Consider the following 25,445-nt stretch of genomic DNA (forward strand, 5'->3'; position numbering starts at 1 on the left):
AATAGAGAAGAAAATCATCTGATGGGGGGAAATGGAAAAATAGAGGTGAGGATTTAATTATAGAGAACAGACAGACATAAACACAGAAAATGGAGGATAAAATAACATTAATAATGACTGGTAAATTCATAAGGAATCCATCTATTCCTTGACCATTATCTATCCACCTAAAATAAAATCCTATAATACATCTAAATTTCTGTAAGCAAAGACATTAGAGTATAAATAAAAATTTACAACTGGGCTGATGATGCTCCTCACAAGAGTCATAGAATTCTTGGAGAACCTACAATCCCTACTTTACTAAATCATCACAAGTCCTTATTGCATTCTAAAAATTTATCCTAATTTCCAACAGATAATAGGAGACAATAAGACACTATTAATGGTGTTTAGCCAGGTATAAACATACTTTCTGATTCTTATCAAAACTCTATTGGCATTATTTTCAGGAACAGAGACATTAACACTAAAACATAGAAAATGTATTAGAATACCAAACCTCAAAAAATCTGAAAAAATAAACTTAAAGGTATTAATTTTCATCATTTTATAAGATATTGAAATCAAAGAAATAAAAATGATCCAATAATGGTATGAAAACATGATCTGTGATGTGAAGGAATAAGGAGAGTATCACTCATATATATATAGTCAAATAAAATTTTAAAACTTGATCATCAAGTCTTCTGTAGAAAGTCTTTTTGTGCCTACATTATGATAATCATGAGGAGATTTTCTCAGTGGAAATCTCCGGAGTTATTTCTAGTGAAACAGAATGTGGCAAAACTGATTTCCTGTCCCACTTCCACATTCACTTGAACCCCTTTCCACTCCTTTACCAATCCCTTCACCATACTTGCATCCTTAGCTACTGTCTCCTTTCCTTCCAGGCCCTTGGTCCTGCTGCAGAGGTGAGCAGGTCTGGGTGATCAGTGAGCCCTGCACATGAGAAAGAGATTCTTCAGGAAGCACTTGGATTTCTAACATTACTGTGTTTATTAAATGAAGACAAAACTAAAAACAGGATTATATAAGTAACTTCCCAACTATCCTGCAGTGTCAGAATATTGAGAATAATTAAAAATTATGTTTTTGTTAGCATCTCTTGAATCCCACTTTCAATAGCAACTCACTCAAAAATCAGGGGTAGAAATGGCACTGAATGATTGGGAAGAGAATATTATAAACCAGTAAGGTTCTGACTTGATCATGGACCAACAATAATGAAGCCTTACACCTCCCAAAGGGACACACAAAAAGAAGAGAGACTATTTCATGGAAATTGTAAATCCCGGTCTCCGGCCTCCATCTTTGGAGGCCCCGCCCCTATGCCCTTTGAACCTTTACCCCTCCCTGAGGAGGGTCAAGGTAGCCCACCAAACCTTGACCCCTCCCCAGGAAAGGTCAAGACCACTCCCCTAGGCTATTTAAATTGTTCCCCCCCCCCCAATAAACATGTTTTCCCTTTTATCCCCAGTGGTTCCCTCTTTTCCCCAGTGGTCACGTTGGTAGCTTTCCAGTTCACCTCGGGGTCACCTGAGAGTGCAGGAGTCCAATTAAACCTGGATATCTTTTAATTTGGTCTGATTGGGTTTGATTGGGATTATTCTGCGTCGGCAAAGAAGCTCATGTTAGAAAATATTCCTAATAGAAATTTTCTTTTTTCCTCTCAGGATTCCACTTTATTCTGTGGGATGTGAGACTCAATCACACAAAGCTCACAAACTTGCACATTAGTTTGTCATGAAATCCTGAGGAGGAGCAAGAGAGACTGAAAGTACACAATTCTCCAGCCACAGAAACCCTAGTGCTGCAAATCTGCAGTGTCAGGATGTACTGTGTAGTGTGGGTCAGTTGAAGAAAGAAGGCACTCCAAGGTGAAATTGTAATGTCTATGTGGCAGCAGGAAGGTCCTGCCTCTCTGATGAACTGACCTGGGAGGTTCCAGGGACCCCGGGCTGCGGTTCCCGTCACTGCGCTGCTGACTGCTGACTTTCCCAGGTCGTCCCACTCGGTGACTGCGGCTCCGGGGGCTTGCGCGTTCCCACGGCACCCCCTCGTGTGCTCCTCTCCTAAGTCTGTTCCACGAGCTTCCCGAAGGTGCAAGCCCAAGAACACAGACAGGAAATGGGCCCTCAGCACTGTCGACCTTGGCTTCTGTTCAGTTTCCCCGCGCTCACTTCGTGTCCCAGCTTCCGTTTACATCACTCCTCCAAATCCTACCACTCCCTAAATCCAGCCAACCGACCACATCCTCCCAGTCGCTGTTTCTGGTTGAGTGTCTCCGCCCCACTAAGACCTGTACCACCCAGAGCATCTCAGGCTGCCTTCCACACAGCTTCAGCTGTCAGGCTGCCCTGGACCCGCTCGGCACAGCCTCCCCACATGCTTGCTGCCAGCCTAGAGCACAAGTGATCTTGTGCTGCATCCCCCTATCTGACACCCACAGTGAGTTCAGAACCCTTCAGATAAAAGACAGGCAACCTAACCTCGACTTGAGTACCAGCCTCCCCGGTTACCTACTTACACCAAATGATACCAGGCTAAATTCAGATGTCAGTGTCCCATCCCCATCACAGATATGACAAGCCAAAACCAAATATTGCAATTGTGCCTTGGGAAAAGACATTTCAAAAACTTGGATTTAAAAAAAAAATAGGCAAATCCAGAAGTCAGTGGTCACCTCATTACTAACAGCCCAGGACTGAGTTCATCGTGCTTTGAACTGCTCTCACCCCTAGGAGGTGCCTTTGTTATTTTACTAATTCAAACTAATTCTTTTGTGGCTAATGCTAAAGTTGCTTTTACATAAAACATAAGAAAAAAATAATACAATGATGAATGTAAACACTCTTGGCTGTCCCAGATGCAGAAAATAAGTAAGGTATGTGTTCCCAGTTCTAAAAACGTCAGTTACACCTTCCCTTCCATGACTCTGGGAACATAGAGGAGGACAAGGAAAGGAAAAAAGAAGGGAAGGAGGAAGGGTTAATACATGCTGTTCTCTAGACTCCAAACAGCTGCTGTAACCAGTAACCAACAGCAGCTGTACTTACCTGCATTGACCTCACCCTAGACCACAATCAGTCAAGGAAAGGGAAAGGCTCACAGGGCCCACCCTTCACCTGTCAAGCATTGGCAATGGTTGCATTGGAGAAAAAGAATCACTGCCTTTGGTTGTAATCCTCTGCTGAGCCCACCAGACTCCAACACATAGCTTCAAACTCACATTCTTACAGTTGTCTCTGGTTAATCTGAGGGGATCCCAAGCAAAATGAATGGAGATGAACACAGCAAAGATTCATTATAATTGTGGACCAGGATAGTAGAGAAATAGGAAATGAAAATGGGCAGTATATGAAACACACAGACACACACACACACACACACACACACACACACACACACACATGTTTGTGCATGTGTGACAGAGATGAGAGTGAGCCCATAATAGGAAAAATTTTTAATTTCACTTTGGTTGTATCATTATCTGTTTTAATACCAGATACTACTAAGAGTGCAAAGTCTTCCTGTTTGTTTCAGTTATTTTATATAGCTTGCTGTTCTTCTTTGAAGTTCTGAGAGATTCCTGTCAATATGTTATGTGGGTCTGGGAACTCATATATTTCAATTAGAGTTTCCAATTCAGTGAATTGGAGGCCTTTAATATCAGTAGAAATAAGATCTACTTGTTTACTCATGTCTATCAAGTAGGCTGTAATGACATGATAATAAAATATTATGTGCAGTTTGCAATGTTATACAAGCCTTTAATCCCAGCACTCAGAGGACAGGGGTAAGGAAAGCTGAAGTCATGGACAGCCTGGTGTTCATAATGAGTCTATGACAACTGGTAATAAACAGAGAGTTTTTGTCTCAAAATAAATATAACTTCTCCCTTAAGAGTAGCCTGCATGGTACCAGAAACACCATTCAGTCCTCCAAAAGTAGAAGCTAATGAACAGTCTTATCCAGCTAGGATGCCTATGAACCACATCAATATTCATCATGGTACAATAACCCTGAGTGCAATAGCTGCAAGCATACCTTGATAGTAGCCGATAGCTCTCTAGTTGGACTTAAGAAATTTTTAACAAAAGACAAACTATGACTGATAACTCCTAACTACTCAGTGCTAACTACTCAGTGCTAACTATTCAGTAGCTAACTATTCAGTGCTGGTAAAGCCATAAATCTTGGAAGAGAAACACTTTACTAAACCAACATATTCCCTTAAAAATGTAAACATTTTCCTTATACCCATAGATAAGCATAGTCTTCACCCATCATCTCTTTGTTACAGAGACCACTACAAATAAATCACAAGTAATCAAAATGCAGAGTTGTGAATTGTAGCATTAATTCTAATTGCTATTAATAATAAAAAACTTGGAGTCAGCTATCAGAAGGTGAAACCTGAGTGATGGAGGAGTGTCTATGTGTTACTTTCATTGGCTAGTAAAGAAACTGCCTTGGCCCTTTAATAGGACAGAAAATTAGGTAGGCGGAGTAGACAGAACAGAATGCTGGGAAGAAGGGAAGTGAGGCAGATGCTTCAGGCAGTCGCCATAGTCAGTCGCCATGCCTCTCCTCTCTCTGAGATGGATGCAGGCTAAGATCTCTCCTGGTAAGCGACCACCTCGTGGTGCTACACAGATTACTAAATATGGGTTAAAGAAAGATGTGAGAATTAGCCAATAAGAGGCTGAAACTAATGGGCCAGGCAGTGTTTAAAAGAATACAGTTTCCGTGTAATTATTTTGGGTAAAGCTAGCCGGGTGGCGGGACACAGCCCCGCAGCTCCATCTACACTGAAGGGTCAGAGAAACACAGCAGTGAGAGAGTTTTTACCTCTACTGATGCTTAGATAAAAGGGGAGATCCTGTTCTGGTCCCTCAGACTACACTGAGCTCCTGTCTCCACCCATCTTATATTCCTCTCTCTGCCCAGCCATATCACTCCTGTCTCCACCTCCTTAGTACTAGAATTAATAGCATGTGATCCCAAGTGTTGGGATTACCTTTGTGTGAGCTTTGCTTCTCTTTTAGGCTGGAACAATTTCATGTATCCCAGGTGGCGTTGAACTACAGCAATCCATCTCCCTCTGTCCCAGTGTGCTGGGATTAAAAGTGTGTGTCACCACTACCTGGATCTATATGACAAGCTAGTGTCACTAGCGCTGTGCACTGACCCTCAGGCAAGCTTTGTTAGATCATAAATGATGTATCACCACCATGGATGCCAGGCCCAATGGATACATATGTAAAACACTCCTGAATATAAGGCTAAAGAAAGTTTTTTTTTTTTTTTTTTTTTTTTTTTTTTTTTTTGGTTTTTCGAGACAGGGTTTCTCTGCAGCTTTTTTAGAGCCTGTCCTGGAACTAGCTCTTGTAGACCAGGCTGGCCTCGAACTCACAGAGATACACCTGCCTCTGCCTCCCGAGTGCTGGGATTAAAGGCGTGCGCCACCGCCACCCGGCTAAAGAAAGTTTTTGAAGAAGGGGTTATAAAGGTTGTAAAAGCAAGAGCATCAGGAAGTTTGCTGAGATTGTGAATCCTTGTGTATTATTCAGGGTTCTCTAGAGTAACAGAACTGATAGAATGAATCTCTCTCTGTGTATATACATACATATATACATACATACATACATACATACACACATCATTATATGTAATATTTTATATATATGAGGTATATCATATGCATATCACATATGATGTATATATGATGTGTAATACATATATGATAATGCATATATATTATACACATATAAAGGGGATTCATATGAATGACCTGCTGTCTAGCTAATCCAACAATGATCTCTGTGAACAGAAAGTTCAAGAATCTAGTACTAAGTTCACAAGGCTTCAGGTCACCATTGGTCTTCAGTATATGTCAGTTTCTGTGATTTCTCAAAATATGAAGTTTTCTATTCCTATGCTTCCGGAGCTCCTGTGCAAGACTGAATTTATCACCTCACCTGACAGCAGTGTCTCGCAACCCTTCTGTCATGGTCTCTTTGGGGTCTTATATGAGAAACCCTGCATATGAGATATTTACATTACAGTTCGTAACAGGAGCAAAATTACAGCTATGAAATAACAAAATAATTTTATGAATGGGGTCACCACATGAGGTACTGAATTAAAGGGCTGCAACATCGGCAAGCACGAGAACCATTAGAGCATCCCATTCCTTTACCTCTCTTTTCATGCCCTGTGTGTTTTAGGGTTTTTTATTTGTTGGGTTGGTTTTCTTTTGTTTCGTTTTGCTGTTTTTTGAGACAGAGATTCTCTGTGTGGATTTGGCTATTTTGGAACTTGCTTTGTAGATCAGGCTGACCTCAAATTCACAGAGATTTACCTGCCTCTTCCTCACAAGTTGTGGGATTAAAGACATGTGCCACGACTGCCCAGCCAGTCCCTGTGTTTTAAGGAGATTCCTCCAAATTGGAAGGATTTAACTGAAGAGGAAGTTGATACACAATAACCATCATGGGCATAAAGTCCAAGGACTTGCCATATTACCAATGAGTACTCGCCCATCATGTTCAATGATGTTATTGACCATATCTAGGAAATGGAATCAACCTATATGTCCACGAACTAAAACATGGGTAAATGAAACTATGATTCTTATATCTCTATAAACTAGCATATTATTCAGGTGTAAATAAAAATGAAAGTGTGAAATATAGATGTACATATAGGAAATGATGACGAGTTCAGATACCTAGGCCACAGAAGTCAATCACATGTTCTCTCACATATACATCTAAGCTACAAACTTTGCTTTGTGTGTTTTAGTAAGACTACATGTAGAAGCCAGGATTCTAGAAAGGGTCCATTAGTGGAGAGTTGCAGGAAGAGGGGTTGGAGAGTAGAATATAGGTGATAGGAGATTCGAAAGTGGGTGTCCTGGTAGCAGAATGTAGTAGAGTAGTAGGGAAGAGAGGGGAATTCTGAAAGGTCAACCAAATGATATGACCACAAAGAAGCTACATAGGAGCCTATCATTTTGAACCCAGGTGGCTACCTAAGAATTTATCAGAGTGTTTTCTTTAATGATGAATTTGCTTTTATCTCTGAAATTTCAGCACTATGTAAAGGATTTGTCAATTCAATACATTTGGAGAGGTGTAAATTCCAATGGACAGAAAGACATGGTAGTATATATTCTATACCTTTATATGGTTTCCCTCCCCTTCTATCCTTTCCTATTGTCCCCAAGCTCCCAATTTACTCATAAGATTTTGACTTTTTCTACTTCCTATGTACATTAGATAAACATATGCCTCTTTGTTGTCTAGGTTCTCTGGGATTGTGAATTTCTTTTTTCTTTTTCTTTATGTCTAAAAGTCACTTATGAGTGAGTACATATGACATTTGTCTTGCTTGGTTTGGGTCCCCTCACTCAATATGATGTTTTCTAGACCCATCTATTTGCCTGCAAATTTCAAGATGTCTTTTTTTGCTGTTTAGTACTCCATTGTGTAAAGGTACCACGTTTTCTAGTTGAGGGGTATTTAGGTTGTTTTCAGGTTCTGGCTGTGACAAATGTGACAAACAATGCTGCTATAAACATAGTTGAGCACATATCTTTGTGGTATGATTGAGCATATTGCTGGGTCTTGAGGTTGTTTTTTTCCTAATTTTCTGAGAAATCGCCATACTGAAATCCAAAGGGACTATACCAGTTTACACTCCCACTAGCAATGGAGGAGTGTTCCCTTTACCCCATATCCTCTTCAGCATATGCTGTCATCAGTGTTTTTGATCTTGGCCATTCTTACAGGTGTAAGATAGAATCTCAGAGTTGTTTTGATTTGCATTTCTCTGATAGTTAAGGATGTTGAGCATTTCCTTAAGTGTTTTTCAACGATTTTAGATTCCTCTGTTGAGAGTTCTTTGTTCAAGTCTGTACCACATTTTTTAAAATTGAATTATTTGTTCTTTTGATGACCAGTTTCTTGAGTCTTTGTATATTTTGGGGATCAGTCCTCTGCCCAATGTGGGGTTGGTAAAGTTCTTTTCCCATTCTGTTTTGTCTTGTTGACCATGTCCTTTGCTTTGCCAAAGCTTCTGTTTCAGGAGGTCCCATTTACTAATCGTTTCTCTCAGTGTCTGTGCTATTGTGGTTATATTTAGGAAGTGGTCTCCTGTGTCAACACATTCAAGTATACTTTCCACTTTCTCTTCTATGATGTTCAATGTGATTGGTTTTATGTTGTGGTCTTTAATCCATTTGGACTTGAGTTTTGTGCATAGGGATAGATATGGATCCATTTTTATTCATACATGTTGATATCCAGTTATGTCAGCACCATTTGTTGAAGATGTTTTCTTTTTTCCATTTTTTATTTTCTGCTTCTTTAAAAAAAAATCAGGTGTTCATAGGTGTGTTGATTGATATCCGGGTCTTCAATTCAGTTCCATTGGTCCTCCTGTCTGTTTTTATGCCAATACCAGGCTGTTTTCAGCACTGTAGCTCTGTAATAGAGTTTGAAGTCGGGGACTGTGATGCCTCCAGAAGTTCCTTCATTGTACAAGATTGTTTTAGCTATCCTACATTTTTTGTTTTTCCATATGAAATTGAGTTCTGTTCTTTTGAGGTCTGTGAAGAATTTTGCTGGGATTTTGATGGGCATCGTTATTTTTGTTTCTGTTTTTGACAAAGAGTTTATGTACTCCTGGCTGTCCCTGAACTCAGTATGTAGATGATGATGATGTCCTCCTACTCACAGAGATCTTCTTGCCTCTGCATCCTGAGTGATGAGAAAAAGGAGTATACCACCACACCTGGCATTATTATGAATTTTTGGATATTGAATATAAATGTTTTTATTACACACACACACACAGTTTTTAATCAGGGCTCAAGACATGGCTTAGTGTGTAAGAGCAGTGGTTGATCTTTCAGAGGACAAGTGTTCAATTCCCAACACATGCACAACAGTTCACAATGATTCGTAACTCCAGCTTCAGGGGCTCTAATGACTCCTCTATCCTCTGTCTTCATCAGGCATATGTTTAGTGCAGGCATACTTTCAGGCAAAGCATTCATACACATTAAAAGAAAAACAGAAGCTTTTCCCACTGCTACATTTGAAGAATTTTATTTTAATATAAACTCGAGGATATGTTTTAATACTAAAACCTTCATTAAAAACATTCACAGGGTACAAGTAAGCAACCTCAGAGGGAGCAGGTCTAAGTCAAAGGATGCTCAATCATACCACAAGGACATGTGCTCAGCTATGTTCATAGCAGCATTGTGTGTAATAGCCAGAAACTGGAAAGAACTGGAATGCCCCCTTGACCAAAGAATGGATAAAGAAAATGTGGTACCTTTACAAAATGGAGTACTATACAGCAGAAAAAAATGACATCTTGATATGTGCAGGCAAATGGATGGATCTAGAAAACACCATATTGAGTGAGGCAACCAAGATCCAGAAAGACAAATATAACATGTATTCACTCATAAGTGGCTTTTAGACATACAGCAAAGAAAAATCAGCCTACATATCACAACCACAGAGAAACCATACAATAAAAAGGACCCTAAAAGAGACATACATGGATCTAATGTACATGTGAAGTAGAAAAAGTGAAGGTCTCCTGAGTAAATTGGGAGCATGGGGATCACAGGAGATGGTAGAATGAGAGGGAGAGGTAGGGAAGGGAGTGGAGAAAAATATAAAGCTCAATAAAAACAATAAAAATATTTATTTTATATTATAAAAAAGAATCAGTAAAAGTAAAAAAAGAAAAGAAATGCCATTCAAGGGGAGAAGAAGGGAGAAAAGAGAATAATACTTGATGCATATAATCACAAGACAGACAGACAGACAGATACTGGCAGGCAGTCAGACAGATAAAACTGTCAAAAAAATCATCTTCTTGAAAAATTATGTCATACAATTCAGGCTGGCTGAGAACTTACTACATAGCTAAGTCTGGCTTTGAACTCCTGATCCTCCTGCTTCCACCTCCCAAGTGCTACGATTATGTACCTGTACAGACTACCATGCCAGGCTAAAGAATTATTTTGTTATAAAGAAATGATTGATGTTAACTTTATACTAACACTGTCTACATTCAAATGGAATGGGATCATGTGGTACATATTCTATGAAGACAATAGATATTATTATGAAAAAAGGTACATTATAGAAAATAAACTTCCAATTTCTGTCATATAAGACTAAAAATAAGAAAAAAGACTTTCACAATTTTCTTATCTTTACGTTTCTAATTTTTATTCTGTTGTGATTTTTAAGTAAAAATACCAGAAAATGGTAGGTCACATTATTTACAATGGTTGTGTTTCTCTCCAGTATGAATTTTCTAATGTCTCCTAAGATTCAAATTCTGTTTAAAGAATATGTCAGTCTTTGGATTTATGTGGTTTATCTCCAATATGGATTTTCTGATGTCTCCTTAAACCAGAAGAGTGAGAAAAAGACTTGTTACATTCCTGACAACTGTAAGGTCTCTCTCCAGTGTGAACTCTCTGATGTGTTCTAAGATGTGAGTCCTGGGTAAAGGACTTCTCACATTCCATACATTTGTATGGTTTCTCCCCAGTGTGAACACTCTGATGTCTTCTGAGATTTGAGCAACTGGTAAAAGATTTGTCACACTCCTTACAACTGTAAGGTCTCTCTCCAGTATGAACTCTCATATGTCTTCTAAGACTTGCAATATGGATATAGGATATGCCACAGTCTTTGCATTTGTGAAGTTTCTCTCCAGTATGAATTTTTTGATGTGCTCTAAGATATGAGCAGCTAGTATAAGACTTATCACATTCCTTACATCTGTAAAGTTTCTCTCCAGTGTGAACACTCTGATGTCTTCTAAGATCTGAATGTTTGGTAAAGGACTTGTCACATTCCATACATTTGTAAGGTTTCTCCCCAGTATGAATTTTCTGATGTGTTCTAAGAGTTGAGTTCAAAGTAAAGGACTTGTCGCACACCTCACATTTGTAAGGCCTTTCACCAGCATGGATTCTGTAATGTCTCTTAAGGTGTGATAATTCAAAAAAGGACTTACCACAGTCTTTGCATTTGTGAAACTTCTCTAGAGAATGAGTTTTCCTATGCCTACTCAATGATGAATAGTGGGGAAAGGATCTGTCACAGTTATTGCATTTGTAAAGCTTCTCTCCAGTGTGGAGTCTGTAATGGCTTTTAAAGTGTGAAAACTGATGAAAGACTTTGCCACATTCTTGACAACTATAGTGTCTCCCAGCAGTATGCATTTTCTGATGTCTCCTGAAATTGGAATAGTGGGCAAAGGATCTGTCACATTCCTTGCATTTGTAAGGTTTCTCTCCAGTATGCCTTTTCTGATGGCTATTAAATGCTGATAATTGAGGAAATGACTTTCCACATTCTTTGCATTTGTAAGGTTTCTCCCCAGTATGTAGTCTTTGATGTGTTTTAAGACTTGACCACTGGGTGAAGGACTTTTCACAAACATTGCACTTGTAGGGTTTAATTCCAGTATGAATTCTCTTATGTACTGTGAGGCATGAGGCAGTACTGAAGCATTTCCTGCATTTTGCACATTGGTGGGGTGTCTTTCCAATGTAGATTGGTTGTTGCAAAAGACTGTATGCAGAGCTGAAATGATCATCATATTCTTCCTGCCTGTTGTCTTTCTTTAAAGTGTAAAGTCTCTGATCTTGAGTAATGCTGGAACACAAACTTAAAGATTTCTCACGGTCTCTAGATTTGCGAGGTTCTTCTCCAGTGGGCATGCTTTCATGTCTGTCTAGGTTTGATGAGTCAATAGAGGCATCTCTGTGATTACTGCATCTGCAGTTATTAGAGTGTTGTGTAGTTTCACTTGTATTTTTAAGTGCACATGTAGAGGGGTCATGAAGGACTTTGCTAAGCTCATTAGACTGACATGACTTCTTTTCTTTATTCATATGTTGATGAGCAGGATCACATTTGCAATAGTTCTCTGAAAATGAGCACAATTCAGATTAATAGGGTTTGTTCCAAGATTAAACATTTGATAAATAATTGTTCCCCTAAATTCTCTCTTAAAGTATGTCAACCTGAAACTATTTAGACTAGAATTCCCAGTACTCAACATTTTTCATCCATTGTAATTGTATGGATTCTCAGAAAAATAGCATGAAAGCCTTCAAAGTCAGTGATATATAACAGATATCTCATCTCTATTAGAAATAACTGGGAAAAAGATGGAAAAATAATTGAGGTTCATTAATTAGTTTTGGGGTAGAGCTCACTGAGTGATTATATTTAAAATACATGTTTCTAGCTTTAAATATTTCTTTTCAGAAATTGATGAAGAGGAGTTTTAATCCAAGGTTCATGGTGTTTATTCTTATTAAGTGATAGGCAATAAACAGTACTGTTGAGAACACCCAATTCCTTCAAGTTTATAGTCTTAATCAAAAGCAGTACAGGATTTATTTTTCTCTCTAGAAAAACACCTTAGATTCTTCAAAACAGTATTCTGACAGACATCAGAGACTCTAGTTGTTGGGTTGTCATGGACAACTACTGCTTATATCTACACCGCACAGTCTGAGCTCCACAAACTGCTGTTTCTTTTGCTTTTGTAACTGACTCCTGTGATTATTTTCCAGAATTATGTTTGTGTATTCTTGACTGACAAGAAAATTAAGCATGTAATATGAAGATATGCATACAAGGAAGGCAATTAAAAAATAATCCTATTTCCTGGATTCAACATTAGACTTAGGATTTTGTAAAGTTATTCCAATCTGATTTCAACATAGTCAAATAAAATCACATTTCATACTAGTATTTAATCACCATAACTCAGGAATAATGAGATTCAACATATTCTAATAGTAATGAAAGCAAGATGCATCCTGGGGCCAAGACTGTATAATAAGTTAAATGGTCAAGAATCTTTTTAGGAATTGAATATCACAAAACATTCTCAGCTCTTGCTTTTTATTTCTCTTGAAGTCTTCACTGTTCTCCTACTCAATTACTAGCCCACCCTAGTTGTAGCTACTCTCTCTCATCTCCACATTCCAGGGAAATCTTATTCTCTCTGGGCAGGTGACTAGGCCTACCTTGCATACAATATCTACATGTGCTTTGAGGTACTCCCTGACATATGCTAGAACTTTTAAAAAATAATACAGAAGACTAACACAGTACTGGGCTCAGTACATGAAAATACAAAGCAGAAGAATTTAAGCAGGATTTCTCAATTGTTATTTCTCGTCAAAATCTTCAGGATTTTTAATATTTCCAAATATTTCCAGTTTGTGTATCAGGAATTTTTCTAACAACTAAACCACGTCAACTGCAATAATGGACATGAAACATTAAGATACAAGTGGATGGGATGGAGAGATGACTCAGAAGAGCATTAGCTCTTCTTCCAGAGGTCCTGAGTTCAATTCTCAGCAACCACATGGTGCCCACAATCATCTATAATGAGATCTCATACGTTCTTCTGGCATTTAGATGGAACATTATATAAATAATAAATAAATAAATACATTAATAAATCTTTTTTAAAAAGAAAACTTGAGTGGAAATACTATGTACTATGCACTTATAGATGAATCTTGGAACGAAAATGAAGACTATATGACACCTCTGAAATGGAAAATGGAAAAAGAAACCTAAATAGCATGAAGTTTTTTCCCACTACTAAACTTTGCCTTGTCTCCTGGTGTTTCAAGGACAGCTTAACAGATTTTACATCCTATGAAGCCAGAACAAACAAAAAATGGTTTACTAGTTCTACAAGCAAAATGTTCTTACCCACAGAGACCAAGTTGTTATAATTTTCCAACATTACATCAATATACAAAGCTCTCTGGGCAGAGTCCAGGTACTCCCACTCCTCCTGGGGGAAGTCCACAGCTACATCCCCGAATGTCAACAGACCCTGAAACAAAAAAGCATGATTTGACCATGTGCTACCTGGAAGTGCTTTCCTGGTTATAAGGAGATGGAATGTAGGTAAGTGAGGATAATTACTCAAAAAGATGATTTCCAGGGGCTGGAGAGATGGCTCAGAGGTTAAGAGCACTAGCTGCTTTTCCGGAGGTCCTGAGTTCAATTCCCAGCAACCACATGGTGGCTCACAACCATCTGTAATGAGATATGATGCCCTCTTCTGGTGTGCAGGAAAACATGCTGTATATAACCAATAAATAAATCTTTAAAAAAAAGATGATTTCCAATACAGCCACATTTTATCAAGAATGTTCTAACACTGTGAAAACAGGATGATAAAATAGTCTTATAAGCAGTATACAGGAAACAAGATGCATATTTAAGGCATGGACATGGTTTTCTATCTGCTATGGTTGTAGTGCTTATGTTGCACATGATCACAGCAGACATGCCTCAGAAGTAAAATTCATGATGAGGTAATAAGCCTTAAGTGCTGTATTTGTAGATCACAGTAAAATACTGACAACAATCAATCCGGTGTATATTTGGGCCTCACAGGACTCTATTCTAACAGGTTCAGTTGGGTGGTACAAATGTCTATATTCTGTCAATTATATTTTAAATAAATGCTGATTGTGTAGTAGCCAGGCAGGAAGTATAGATGGGTAACCAGACAGGAAGTAGAGGCGGGTCGACGAGAAAAGGAGATTCTGGGAAGAAGGAAGCCCATTTCTCTGCAGTCCTGACCAGCCACAGAAGAATCAAGATGTGACTGTTTGGCTGAAAAAGGCACTGAGCCATGTGGCTAACATATACTAGAATAATGGGCTAATATAAGTTGTAAGAGTTAATAAGAAGCCTGAGATACTAGGCCAATCAGTTTATAACTAATGTAGACCTCTGTGTGATTTCTTTGGGACTTAACAATTGCAGGAACTAGGCAGGACAGAAAACTTCAGACAACAAAACTCTAGGTATAATTCCACACCATTAAATAGTAAAAGTGTAGGTATGGGGGGCTGGAGAGGTGGCTCAGTGGTTAAGAGCACTGCCTGCTCTTCCAAAGGTCCTGAGTTCAGTTCCCAGCAACCACATGGTGGCTCATAACCATCTGTAATGAGATCTGGTGCCCTCTTCTGGCCTGCAGGCAGACACAATACTGTATACATAATAAATAAATAAATCTTTAAAAAAAGTGTAGGTATGGAAGGCATTCACCTTTTATGAAGCAGATGTTATACTCGTGTTCAACTTATAATAGAATTATCCCTCAATACTGGAGAAATTTAGCTGGGCAATGGTGGGACATGCCTTTAATCCCAGCACTCAGGAGGCAGAGGCAGGTGGATTTCTATTAGTTCGAGGCCAGCCTGGTCTACGGAACTAGTTCAAGGACAGGCTCCAAACCTACAGAGAAACCCTGTCTCAAAAAAAAAACCAAAAACAACAAAAAATACTGGAGAAATTTGTTTATAGCAATCTTGGAGCCCGGTCCTCACAGTGAACCATCTGGTAGAAAGATGATGCTAAGACCTTTGAAAAGTAAAGTAGGGCTAGAGGTATGGAAATCTCCCAAGACCAAACTCTTAGAGAGGGAGATTATGCCAACATAAAAGGCAATCTTTATATGATGACCTCTTCAGGTGGTAAATGTTCATCTTTTAGGTATTAGAATATTATCTCAGGTAAAACAGAACACAAGATGAGTCAAATGTACAGGGCAAGAAAGACAAAGAGGAAAACTCAAGCCATATGTGGCTAATATAGCAATGAATTTATGGGGATATTATTTTTTACAGCAATGCATTACTCAGATTAACATTCCCCCAATCTTAGAAACAAACCATAAATTAATGTTAGTTTCTGGGAAAGATATTAAAGATAATATAAAGAAAAGTCACCAACGATTCAGATTACACAAGAACAGAGCACAACAGCTGTTGATCTTTCAACAGTACCAACAGTCCTACCTTTAAAATAGTTGACACACAGACCTGTACGGGTTAAGCAATGACCTTTAACAGCAGAGAAACTGTAGGCCTTGGAACAGCTGGTACAGGAGCAGCTAAATGCTCAGCATATTGAAGAATCAATCAGCCATTGGAATTCTCCTGTATTTGTTATTAAAAAGAAATCTGGAAAATGGAGAATGGTAACAGGTCTAAGAGTTCTTAATAAGGTGATTCAGTTAAAGGGCTCTCTACAGTCTGGAATTCCTTTGCCTTCTCTGTTGCCTAAAAGATGGTCTCTTATAGTTACTGATTTAAAAGATTGCTTCTTCACTGTACCATTACATAAAAAATAAAAATTTGCCTTCATGGCACTTACTTAAAATAATTCTCAGCCTTGTAAGAGATATCAATGAAAGATTCTTCCATATGGAATGTCAAATAGCCCCATCCTTTACCAATATTTTGTATGTGAGTCACTGGAAATGATACATAAGCAATTTCCTCAATGTATAGTTTACCATTATATAGACAATATTTTACTAGCTAACCCAAATGTAGATGAAGAAGAAAGAATGTTTGAATTAAGTAAAGAAAATTTTGCCTTGTTGGGGATTACAAATTGCTTCTGAACAAGTAGAAAGAAGAGCTTCTATTAATTACTTAGGATATAAGATAGGTCTACAAAAAATTAGAGCCGAAAAGGCGCAAAAGATTGATTGCAGACTTAATAACTTTCAAAGATTATCAGGAAACATTCCCTATCTATAATCCACTATTGGGGTAAAAAAATGATGAACTGAGTAGTCTGTTTAAAACCTTTGAGGTGACAAGGACTTAATAGTTGAAAATAATTACTAGATGGAGCTGAGAAAGAATTGGCTTTGGTAGAAAAGAAATTACAGAATGCAGATGTAGATCATTTGGATCCAAAGTATGACTGCATTTTGGTTATTTTGTCCTCTAAGAATTTTCCTATAAGGATATTAATGCAGAGGAAAAATATTATATTAGAATAGATCTTTTTACCACATAAACAGAGTAAAAATTTAAAAACTTATTTGAAAAAGTTCTCTGAATTAATTCTTAAAGGAACACTAAGACTTCATCAATTAGCAGGAATAAACCTAGCAGAAATTGTAGTACTTTTTACAAATGATGAAACTGACAAACAAATTATGGGCAGAAAATGAACCTTGGGAAAGAGTTTGCTGTAATTTTGGGGAGAGATTAACAACAAATATCCCAAAAGCAAAAGAATAAAATTTATACAGAGAACTAACAGGATTCTTCCTCCCATTGTACAGGGAACCCCAATATTTGGAACCCCTACATTCTATACTTATGCAAATAAGTTAGAAAAGGCATGCTATAAATCAGAAAATCTAAGTAAAGTGGCTCAAAACCCTTGTGACTCTGTCCAAAAGTCAGAATTATATAATATTCTCATAATATTAATGGATTTTAAGAAATCTCTTAACATAGTTACTGATCTGCAATACATAGAAAAAGTTGTATTGCACATTGGAAACTGCTGAATTATGGCAGATGATACAGAATTGACTTTATTTATTCAGTTACAAGAAATAATCAGGAATAGGAATCATTCCATATACATAGCACACATACAATCCCATATGGATCTTCCAGGCCCTCTGGCACAGTGTAGTGAAGAATTATAATTCTATCAAAGGGTTTGAGGGAATTTGGTGGTGGATAAGTAACTAAAAAATATATTGGGTTGCGAAAATATAAAATCCCATGTGAGGCTCCAGAGCTTCTGTTTCCTGTGATGACTGTAACTATATAAAAGAACACTGAGTTGTATAGTCTTTGGGTCTGTTTAATTTAAGTGTGTGATTTTTGTTATTTGTCTCTTTACAGAATTGTTCATAATAAAATTTAAAAATATTATCCAGAGCAGAAAATTAAATGCTTTCAATGTATCAAAGTATAAGAATTTTAGATAAAGAGTAGAAAGGACCACTAACCTGTGACATGTTTACTGTAGAATCAGACATTCTTATTGTTCCTCTTCCTTGAGTTTCTCTTTCAGAAACAATGAATAGAGGGCTTGCTTCCCTTTCAAGTCAAGGAGTCAAAAAGGAAGAGATAAAATTAATACTAAAAGCTGTTAAAGAACAACGTCAAAACATATGAAAATGTGCAAGCAACAGAATTCTACCAGATGTCAGGTCAGTGATCTGAAAAACAGGAGAGCATGGAAAGACATTTGAAGTTTGAAGCTTGAAAAAAAATCACCACCAAGAATCTTGCTGCACAAAGAAAAGTACTCTCTTAAAATTGATGGAGACATAAGTGCATTTTAAGACACTCACCAATCAACACAATTAATTTCATTAAAGGGGCACTGTAGATAATAAATTAGAGGCAAAACATACACAGGAGATTCAGCAGAATTATCCATGAGAAAAGGGGAAATAAAAATTTCATGTTAAGAATAAATAATATAGAAGAACTGGAAAAAAATCAATGAGCAAGACAGCACACCACTACTTCTCAAAAAGAAGGAAGAAAAATACTACCTGCCAGTAATCCAATCTGCAGTAGCATAAAAACAAAGCTGTAGTAAATAAAAATGCCATGCACAACAATAACAACAACAACAAAAACAAGCCACTCTGAAAAATCAAATCAGAGAATCCTCAATTAAATAAGCAAATCCTCAAGATAAATAAATTGATCACATGACCCAGTTTCATTCCTTGGTGTACACTCAAAGGACTCGATATCCTACTCCACAGATATGTGCTCAGCCATGTTCATTGCTACTCTACTCACAATAGCTACAAAATGTAAACAACATAAGTGTCCTTCCACTGGCAAATGGATAGTGAAAGTATGGTAATATACACTATGGAATATGATTCAGCTGTGAAGAAATTTAAAATGATGACCTTTGCAGGTAAATAGATGGACTTAGAAATGATCATATTGAGTGAGGTAACCCAGATCCAGAAACACAGACAATGCATGTTCTCTCTCATAGGATGTTCCTAGCTCCAAATCTTCAGTGTGAGTACACAACCTGGAGTGAATGCAGAAACCTGAAAGTAAAAGAAGACCATTGTAGGGGAATAGTACTAACAGAGTAACAGGGAACAAGTAATATAAAGGGGGAAATGGGAAAAGGGGGTGAGGATTTAATTATGGAGTAGGGACAGGAAACAGTAAGAATGTCTAAAAACATCATAAGGAAACCACCTATTCCTTAACTGTTACCAGCAAAAATCAAAACAAACCCTAAAATACATATACATAGAGTATAAATGAAAATTTCCCAACAGGGCTCATGATTCTCCTCACAAGAGGCATAGATTTTCTAACATAGACCAACACCAGGTCTAAGAAGCCTGTTTTGAAGTTGTTGGTCACATTTGTCAAAGAGACTTCCGAAAATTAATGAGTATAGCTTTTGCCCACGGTTGACTCTTAGAGGCAGAAGTTGAGTGCCTAGTGTTGAAGAAGCCACACACTTCAGAAACAAATCCTAAAGGACTTGAGATGAACTGCCATGAAAGTTTTCTGCCTGGGGACAAGCTTTCACGGTACCAGAAGGCAACATGCAACTTACCAGAGGAGGTAGCCAACCAGATCTCCTACCCATCTGTGACTCCTATGAACCACAACAATGATCTGCACTGCACGACAGCCCTAAGTGTGCAAGAGTGGCACACTTGATAGTAACCAACAGCTTCTAATTGAACTTAAGACCCTCTCCACAAGAGGGAAATCATGCCTGGTACTGGAAACCTGGCCAGTTTCCCCAGGGATAGTAGAGGCATGGATCTGGGAGAAACTACAATCAGTGCTTTACTAAATCAGCCTAAGTCCTTACTGCATTCTAAATATTTATCCAAATTGCTAACAGACAATAGGAGACAGCATAGATGGGAGTTTAGCAGGCTGTACATGTACTTCCTGGTTCTTCTCAAAAATTTGTGGCATTATTTTCAGGAATGGATACAAAAACACTGAAATGTAGAGAATGTGCTATAATAACAAACCTCAAAAATTCTAAATAAATAAACAATAAATAATAAAACAAATAAACCTAGAGGTTTAATTTTCACCATTTTATATGGTAATAAAATCAAAGAAATGCAAAGGATTTAATGTTATGAAAACACGATCAGAGATGAGTGAATAAAGACATCACTGGCAAACATAGTCAAATAAAAATTTATTTGACTCCATTATCAATTCTTTTGTAGAAAGTTTTCTCATGCTAACATTACGACAACTGAAGAAATTTTCTCAGTGGAAGTCTCCAGAATTATTTCTAGTGAAACAGAAAGTGGCAAAACTGATTTCCTGTCACACTTCCACATTCACTCGATCCCCTTTTCTCCCCTTCACCAATCCCTCCACCGTACCTGCATCCTTAGCTGCTGTCTCCTCTCCTTCCAGGCCCTTTGTTCTGCTGCACAGGGGAGCAGATCTGGGTGATCTGTGAGCCCTGCACATGAGAAAGAGATTGTTCAGGAAGTATTTGTATTTATCACACAGTACTGTGCCCAGTAGATGAAGAGAAAAGTAAATACAGGATTACACAAGTGACGCCCCAATTGTTCTGCAGTGTCAGAATACTGAAACTATTTGGAAAGCACATTTAGTTAGAACCCTAGCATTTGGGAAAAACCGGTGGGTGGAACTCTGTGTTTTCCATTTCAGTCTGGTCTACATGATAAGTTTAGGCTACACTGTGAGTTCAGGTCTCAACACATCAAACACAAGAACCAAAAAAACAGTTTGGTCATTTGTCCATGAACAGAATGTTTTACTTGGAACTAAAGAGACAAGACTCTTGTAGACATTTTTCTGATATAGATGCGTTATCAGAATTATTCAAAGGATGCTTTCTAATATTATTCTATAATATAATATATTTATATTTCTTTTCCCTTTTCTGTTTTCCCCGGACACAGGCTTTTCCTGTGTAGTGCTGGCTGTCCTTGAAGTCGCTATGTACCCCTTCCCAGCCTCCAACTGACTGCGATCCACCTGCCTCTGCCTACTTAGTGTTGGGATTAAAAGCCTGGGCCACAAGGCCAGGCAGACACTGTTCAGAATACTGTATTTACATCCCAGTGTGCATATGTCTCAGATGGAAAATTAATGGTAGATAAAAGCTTACTTTTACAAGTTAGTGTTTACAAGGATACTGTGGAACTTGCAAAAGAAATATATATGCTTTCAGACTCAATGAAATTTGCAGGCGTTCCTTTAATGACTGTTATGTAAAACTCTCAGCGACTCCAAGTCTCCAGGTAAGAGTGCCAGTACTTTCTTGAATAGGGAAGTGGTATAACACGGAAGTTTGTATTCATGATGGTAATCTTTAACAGCTTTGTGGTCTCCACCATAACAAAGAGAATCGTGCTTGCAAATCTCAACAGATAAATTCAAATATTCCATTAGATTATTTCTACAAGAATATTTTGCAATCAGAAGACCAATTTGAAAAAGAGCAGGTTTATTCTATATGATCTAAAATACACTAAGGGAAGAAGACATTCACAGCCAGAACCTCAGAGCCGGCTTCCTTATCAACAGCAGAGAAAATGATTGCATCCTTGGTCCTATCGCTGCTGTGTCCCAGCCCCGCAGCGCCTCTGACCTGCGAGGTTCCAGGGCCGCAGGGCTGCCGTTCCCGCCACTGCGCTGCTGACTGCTGACTTTCCCAGGCCGCCTCGCGGCGACTATGGCTCCGGGGAGTTTTCGTGTTTCCACGTCACCGTGCAGTATCCTCCGCACCCAGGTCTGAACCATACGATTTTCCACGCTGCAGGTCACGGAGGAACGACAGGGAATGAGCTTTTGGCACTGCTGACACTGCTTTCCAATTTCTCCGGGCTCATATTATGTCCTAGCTTCCGTTTACGTCACTGCTCCAGCCCCTCCCAACCACCAGAATTCCCCTGCGTCCAACCAATGGGACACGTCCTCGCAACTGCCCTTTTCCGTGTGGGTGTCCCGCCCAATCTTGACTGGTCAGCCCTAGTACATCTCAGGCTGCCTTCCACACAGCTCCAGGTGTCAGGCTACCCAAGACCCTCTCTGCACAGTCTCCCCACATGCTTGCTGCCAGCCATGACCAGAACTGGATCTAGGAGGACGCTGCATCCCGGTGTCTGACCCCACAGTGAGTTCTGAACCCTTTAGATAAAAGATGATTACCTCGCCTTGATTACCAGCTGTCTGGGCTACATACATACTTACACCAAACGATGACACGCTAATTCTGACACACAAACACAAACATGAGAAGCCAAAATCATATACTACAATTGTTCCTTGGAGAACAATCAGGAATTTGGATTTTGAAAAGAAATAGGTGTCTCCAGAAGTCAGTGCTAAGAAGCCCAGTGCTGAGTTCATCCCGCGCTATAGGGCTCCCACGACTAGATGGTGGTCTTGTCATTTTAATAGCTCACGAACAAACCTTGTTAAAGGTGCTCTGAGATAAAATATACATTTTTTTCCTCTGTAGCTTTGGAGCCTGTCTGTCCTGGAAACTAGCTCTTGTAGACCAGGCTGGCCTTGAACAGAGATCCGCCTGCCTTTGCCTCCCGAATGCTGTATTAAAGGGATGCATGCACTACCATAGCCCAGTTTAGAATTTTTTTATTGCACTGGTGAATGCAGAGACTCTTGCTGTCCCAAATGCAGAAAATAAATAAGATATACATTCCCAGCCCTGAAAATTCAGTTCACCATCCCTTTCATGGCTCTCAGAACATTGAAAAAGAGGAGGAGCAAAGGGAGTAAGAAGGTAAAGAGGAAGAAGGGCTAAAATATGCCATTCTTAAGACAACACACAGCTGTTGTAATCACTAAGCAACAGCAACTTACCTGTACTGACCTCACACTAGACCACAATCAGTCTAGGAAAGGGAAAGGCTCACAAGGCCCACTCTTTATGTCTCAAATGTTGGCCATGGATGGATTGGAGGAAAAGAATCACTCACTATCTTTCGGTGTAGACCTCTTCTGAATCCTCCAGGCGCCAACACATAGGTTCAAACCCACAGACTCACAGATGGTCGTGGTTAATCTCAGTGTGCCCCAAGAAAAAATAAATGGAGATGAACAATTTGTTGGAAATGTAGACTAGAATAGTAGAGAGGTAGGAGTGTGTGTGTGTGTGTGTGTGTGTGTGTATGAGAGAGAGAGAGAAAGAGACAGAGACAGAGAGAGAGACAGAGAGAGACAGAGAAAGGGGGGAGAGAACTACTTATAGAAATTTTTATATTAGTGCAACAATCTTTAATTTATTTTTGGATGTATCAGTACCTGGTTTATTATCAGGTAATACTAAGAGACAGGAAGTCTTCCTTTTTGTTTCAAGTTTTTATGTAGTTTTGCTGTTCTTCTTTGAAGTTCTAATAGAATCCTGTCAGTCTGGCTGTGGGGTTGTTTGTGGGCCATTTTTATTGCTGCTTCAGTCTCATTGCTACTTGTGTTTACATATTTATTTCATGTTGTTTAAATTTCATAGGTTATGTGGATCTGGCAACATCTATTTCAATTACAGTTTCCAATTCAGTGGGATAGACATCTTTAATAACAATAGAAATAATATCTATATGTTTACTTGTGTTTATCAAGTAGGCTGTCATGACATGTTAATAAAAAGTTATGCATACTTTGCAAGATTATACAATGTAGGAGGAGGTCGCGCTTGTTTGTCCCAGCTGCCCAGAAATGAAATAACCACACAGAAATTGTATTAACTAAATTACTGCTTGGCCCATTAGCTCTAACTTCTTATTGGCTAACTCTTACATCTTAATTTAACCCATTTCTATTAATCTATGTATCACCATGAGGTTGTGGTCTACCAGCAAAGTTCCAGCATGTCTGACTCTGGCAGTGGCTCCATAGCGTCTCTCCAACTCTGCCTCCTCTCTCCCAGCATGCCGTTTAGTTTTCCCCACCTAGCTCTGTTCCCCTACAGCTCTGCTATAGGCCCAAAGCAGTTCCTTTATTAACCAATGAAAGCAACACATAGACAGAAGGACTTCCTACACCAATATAAGACTTTAATCCCTGCACAGAGGAAACAGGGGCAAAGGAAATTATGAGGTCACAACCAGCCTGTCTATATAGTGAATCTAGGACAACGGGTAATAAAGAGTGAATCCTTGACCCAAACAAAGAAAACTCCTCCCTGAAGAATAGCTTTCATGGTACCAGAAGCACTATTCAAGAATCCAAAATTGGAAGCCAGTGAATAGCCTTATCCAACTAGGATGCCTATGAACCACATCAATGATCATCATGGTACAAAAATCCTGAGTGTAGTAGTGGCAAGCATACCTTTGAGGTAACCAACAGCTCTCTAGTTGAACTTAAGAAATTCTTAACAAAAGAGAAACTGTGACAGTTACCGGAAACCTGGCTAACTACTCAGTGCTGGTGAAGTCATGAATCTTGGAGGAGAACCAACAACCACTACTTTACTAACCACCATAATCTCTAACAAAAATGTAAACATTTTACTTATACTTACAGACAAGGGTGGTCTTCACCTGTCATCAAGGAAATTTCTCTTTGCAACAGAGAAAGAGAGAAAGTACTACAAATAAATCACAGCTAACCAAAATGCAGAGCTGTGAATGCCAGGCCCAATGGATACATATAGAAAACACTCCTGAATATAAGGTCCAAAAAAGATTTTTGAAGAAACGGGGAGGTTTAAAGGTTGTAAGTGCCAGAGAATCATGGACTTTGCCATAAGACTGTGTTTCCTTATATATTAGTCAGTATATACAAGTACTAGAGTAACAGCTCTCCTATCTCTCTCTCTCCATATATATATATATATATATGTATATATATATATATATATTAAATGTATGTGTGACATATATGAATGGCTTACAGCCTGCTATCCAGCTATTCCACCCCAATATGAACAGAAAGTCCAAGAACTTACTAATCAGTCCACAAGACTGGATGTCACAGCTGGTCTTCAGTATATGCTGGAATAACAAAGAAGTAGTAAACTCCAATGCCAGTGAAGGAATAAATGTTCTAAAAAGGCTAGTGCAAGGAAACGAGCAAAAGCAACATTCTTCCATGTCATTATATAGACTTCCAGCAGAAAGTGTTTCCCAGATTAAAGTTGTATCTTCCAGCCACATGATCCTTTTCCCAAGATATGTGTGTGTTTCTACTTCAAGATATTGTGAGCCTATTTCCACCTTGTCTTAAAGTCGGAGAGTTTGGAGGTTTCTCAAAATGGTTAACAAGTGTAGCTACACGTCCTGACACAGAATGTGGTTACTTGGTTCTTTTGACATTAAGATGGCTCATACAAGTAGATCTATTCCATCCTGATAGATGGTCAAGATACACAAGCATACTTCTGCTCTTTCTTTTATAATAGGAAGTTAACTGGGGAGTGGCTGCCTTCAGAATTCTTGATCTAGTTTGGCTTCACTGCCTAAACAACAGAATGCTAATGACTTGATGCCTCAAAGTGTTAAAGCAATTAACTGTTCCAGTCGTCCTTTGTATCATGTTAAAGAAG

General features: G+C 38.6%; 2 pseudogenes; both read right to left on the minus strand.

Annotated features, from left to right (window-relative positions):
• Window positions 1–9,791: 9,791 nt before the first annotated feature.
• LOC119820856 lies at window positions 9,792–21,780 on the minus strand (annotated as a pseudogene).
• Window positions 21,781–21,946: 166 nt separating this feature from the next.
• The window catches only part of LOC119821745, a 44,926-nt pseudogene continuing 41,427 nt past the window's right edge, over window positions 21,947–25,445 (minus strand).

The sequence above is a fragment of the Arvicola amphibius genome, chromosome 8, assembly GCF_903992535.2.
Source record: "Arvicola amphibius chromosome 8, mArvAmp1.2, whole genome shotgun sequence".
Taxonomy (NCBI): Eukaryota; Metazoa; Chordata; class Mammalia; order Rodentia; family Cricetidae; genus Arvicola; species Arvicola amphibius.